Source organism: Delphinapterus leucas, chromosome 9 (assembly GCF_059928025.1).
Source record: "Delphinapterus leucas isolate spDelLeu-1000000601 "Yukka" chromosome 9, BTC_Dleu_Yukka2, whole genome shotgun sequence".
Lineage (NCBI taxonomy): Eukaryota > Metazoa > Chordata > Mammalia > Artiodactyla > Monodontidae > Delphinapterus > Delphinapterus leucas.
The window spans coordinates 28,714,664-28,719,030 of record NC_143137.1 but is presented as its reverse complement, the minus strand read 5'-3'; the positions used below and the strand labels follow the sequence as shown (position 1 = coordinate 28,719,030).

Sequence of the window (4,367 nt, the reverse complement as noted above, 5' to 3'; positions counted from 1 at the left end):
CTTTTTTTTTTTTTTTTTTGCGGTACGCGGCCCTCTCACTGTTGTGTCCTCTCCCGTTGCGGAGCACAGGCTCCGGACGCGCAGGCTCAGCGGCCATGGCTCACGGGCCCACCCGCTCCGCGGCATGTGGGATCTTCCCGGACCGGGGCACGAACCCATGTCCCCTGCATCGGCAGGCGGACTCTCAACCACTGTGCCACCAGGGAAGCCCCAATTCAGTGACTTTTATGCCACCATGTAAAATCAAGTGAAGTGTGTGGTTGTATTTAGGTAATAGGCTACCTTTACATATCTATAAATATCTTCATTAAAACTTTCAATAGAGTAACAATTTAAGAATTATTTATGAATTCAGACAAAGTTATCTATTAAGAAGTACTATGTGCCTATCAGGTTATGTGTAGAATGATATACTTTTGTCAAAGATATATGAACTCTGATGGTAAAATGAGAGCACACATCACAGTACTGTACCTTGAAATAATTACAGATTTGAATATTCCCTCTTCCAGACTGAAATATTCTAAAAGTCAAGGACTATGTTTTAGATAGACTTTTTTAAAGATATACTTTTATATTCAGTATCTAGTATAGTGCTTGGCACATGGTGGATGTTCTAGATAGGCTTGTGGAATGAATGAATGAAATGTATAATCTGGTTGAGAAGACAACAATAAATATTAAACAACAAAGAACTGAACATAAAAAGGTAGGTAGGGTCAAAGCATCTATAGACCTTGAATCTTCACCCTGATCTGATCTTTGCCGTGCATAGATATCTCTAGTATCCCTTCTCATAAGGACAGTAGCCCCATCATGAGAGCACCAACCTTATGACCTCTTTTAACTCTACCTCCCAAAGGCCCAGTCTCCAAATACCATCACATTGAGGGTTTGGAATTCAAAATATGAATTCTGGGATGGGATGTAATCCAGTCCATAGAGCTTACATCAAGGCTTTTATTTAATGGGGTAGATTTCCAAGGGTGCAATGGCTATGTGGAATTATCTAGTAAATAGTACTAGACTGATACCGATAGATGTTGTAACAGTTCACATTTATGCCACCTATACACTAGAATACATGAAGATATTCTTTTCAGCTCATCCTCAGATAAGTTGAAGTACCAACTTTGTTGCATGCATATTAACTTCTCATATATTCTGGGATTTATATCTGGATTTTCTATATTGCTTCTCTGACAGTTTTTCCAACAGTAGCTTTACATTTATTTAATTTCAGTGTAAGGTCTTCACTGTTTCCTATCAACTCAGCTCAGCTGAGTAGTTGAATGCCTCCCCTCCTCCCTCCCTTCCTCAATTTCTGTGTTTGTCTAGAATTTCTGGGATATTTATTCTTCCATATGAACTCTAAGATGATTGAAACTCAATAGTTTTTTAAATCCCTGTTGAAAACCTAACTGTAATTATATTAGACTTATGTAATAATTTTGGTACAACTGCCTTTTTAATGATTTACTTAATATACTTTATTTCTTCCATTTTTATTATGCTATTACCTGTTTGCAATGTTGCTTTCCTTCTTTCGTTTTTTAGTGGGGAGGAGTTGATAGAGTTGTCACTCATTTCTTCTTCTCCCTTGTTAAAAGGCAGAAAATTCCCTTTTCTTTTCTGAATCTCATAATATAGCACTTAGTTCTCTAATATTAGAAAACAAGCCTTCAACTATTTCCCCAACAAGCTGTTCTACTTTCCCACTGCTTTCATCCTCCCTCCAACAAGTTAGCAGTTTTGAAACACTTTCATTTCCCTAAACTTTCCCATTCTCCTCTACTCCCAAGTTTTGCTGAGATAGACTAGTATTTTTAGTTATAGACTATTATTAGAATTTCCCTTGCAGTATTACAAAAATTATCTTCTATTTCAAAAGTCCTTGTTTAGCAGTTACACTGCATATTTTCAGCACTCTCTAAATACCCAAGGTTTATTGATTACCAGTTATCATCTATTTTAAGATGTCGTAGTTGGGGGGTTGAATAATGGCCCCCCAAAAGATATGGAAAGTCCTAATCCCCACTTCCTGTGAGTGTGACCTTTGTAGGATCTTTGTAGATGTGATTATTTAAGAATCTCGAGATGAGATCATCCAGGATTTAAGATGGGCCCTACGTAAATCCAATGATTTGTATCCTTAAAAGAGAAAAGGAGATGGGGGACTTGAGACACAGGGAGGAAGACTATGTGAAGATGAAGGTAGAGAGTGGAATTATGCTGCCACAAGCCAAGGAATATGAAGAGCCACCAGAAGCTGGAAGAGGTCCCTGGGCAGACATGACTGCTCCTGGACTATGGCTGTGAGGGCCTGGAGGCAGGTGTCAGGGCCCCTTTAACATCTGCAGTTGGACCCAGGTCAGCAGGCCTACCTCCAGGTGCTTACAAGGGTGTGTCTCCTGGTGGGTCCCTGGATGGGCAGGAGTATTCCTGGTTCATGGCTAAGAGGGGCTAAAGCCAAATTACAGGGCTAGTTCAGGATTTGCAGCTGGACCTAGGTTGGAGGTCCTGCCTCAGAGCACAGATAGACATGTCTCCCCGGGCGGTGGAGGGGGGTTTGCCTGGAGAGTCAGGACTAGCATCCTGAGAGGGGTTGGAGCTGGATCACACACCACTTCAGGGTCCACAGCCAGGACTGAGGTTGGCTGGCCAGACACCTGGGGCATAGGCAGGTGTGACTCCTGCGCAGTCCTTTGGCAGATGGTGTTGTGGCAGGACAATGCCAAATGGGGCTGTAGAGGAGTCCACGGGGAGACAGGGCTACTTTCGAGTCTGTAGCTGGGACAATTGGAAAGTCTGCCACCTGCGCATGGGCTGCCTTTTCAAAACAGCCCTCTTTGGTCTTGGGCTCTACCAGGGTTTCACAGTCTCTTACTAGGATCCCAAATCTCTCACAAAGGCACTTTTGTCTATGGATGGTTGCCAATTTATTGTTGCTGAGTTGGGGAGAGATAAGCAGGAGACTTCCTATTCCACCATCTTGTTGATATCACTCTGAGGTTGGTTCCTTCAGAGGGCTGGGAGGGAGAATCTGTCCCGTGCCTCTGTCCTAGCTTCTGGTGGTTTGCTGGCAAACTGTCCCTTGGCTGATCTCTGTCTTCATATGGCTGGTCTCCCTGTGTGTGTGTCTGTCTCCAGATTTCCCCTTTCAATCAGGACACCAGTCATATTGGAATAGGGACCCATCCTATTCCAGTATGACCCCACCTTAACCACTTACATCTGCAATGACCCTAGTTACAAATAAGGTCACATTCTGAAGTTCTGGGGGGTTAAGACTTCAACATGTGAATTTTAGGGAGATGTAAAGCTTTCTGGGAAACAAGTAGAGTTCTTACTGAAGGAAAGCATAAGGACTCATAATTTAAGAAAATAACCCTACTTTACTTTTATGAAATCATTAGAAATATTATAGATGAATTTCTTTTTCTTTTTTTAAGTATAATTTCCACTTTATTGTCTTTCCAGGGGACAGTATTTCTTTAGTCTTTAAGGACTTAGCTCTTTACATGGGCTTTGGTGGAGGTCGTGGGGCAGCACCCTCAGGTCTAAATCAGGGTGGAGGTGTTCGGTCCTTCCGGGCTTCCCGAGAACGATTCCTGACTACCTGGCTGTGAATGGCACAACTCATGCAGTAATGCAGTTTCACATACAGATTGGGAAGCACATAGGCGTCGAAAACACTCGCTTCAGAAATGTCCCTGACGGCTGCGGCCTCTATGATGTTCTGAATGACGAACTTCTTAATGGCCTTATCCTTGGGCACGCATCGGGCACAGCTGGTGCAGCGAACAGGCTGTACGTGGCCGCGGCCCTTTATGGCACGACCATTATTCCTTCTTTTCTTGGTCATCTTGGCAGGAGGCGAGAGAGCTAGATGAAGTTCTTAATTGTATATGTATGTATGTGCTTTATGCATTCATATCTTAGGATTTAAATATACAAAAATGAGCTTTATAGTCTATGGCAGTTTTCAAAGTAAAAATGTTATTTTTCTCTGTAACGTCTTTTGTAGTTATTACAGTGATTCAGGTCTTCTGTACCGATAAGTCACACAGAAAACATGTAGATACTAATCACTACAAGAAAAGCCTTTCATAGTCTACAAGCTATAAGTTAGTCTGATTAGTGTAGCAAATCCCAATGAACATGCTAAAGCCCACAGACTAATTGTAGCTGTCATTCCACAAACTAACCAAAGTCCTTTTCTAGTTGTAATAGAAAAGGAAAGGAAAGTGGAGGACAGAGATTCTCTGATGGTGTGTGGTCAGATATTGAATACTGACACCTAGGAATAGCAATGGGACTGGAAGGCTGAGAGGCTGAGAGAGCGGTAGAAAACAAGGATCCAGGGA

The 4,367-nt window shown here is 42.3% G+C and overlaps 1 pseudogene; it reads right to left on the bottom strand.

Annotated features, from left to right (window-relative positions):
- Nucleotides 1–3,288: 3,288 nt before the first annotated feature.
- LOC111179087 (small ribosomal subunit protein eS26 pseudogene) lies at nucleotides 3,289–3,901 on the bottom strand (annotated as a pseudogene).
- Between the last annotated feature and the right edge of the window lie 466 nt (nucleotides 3,902–4,367).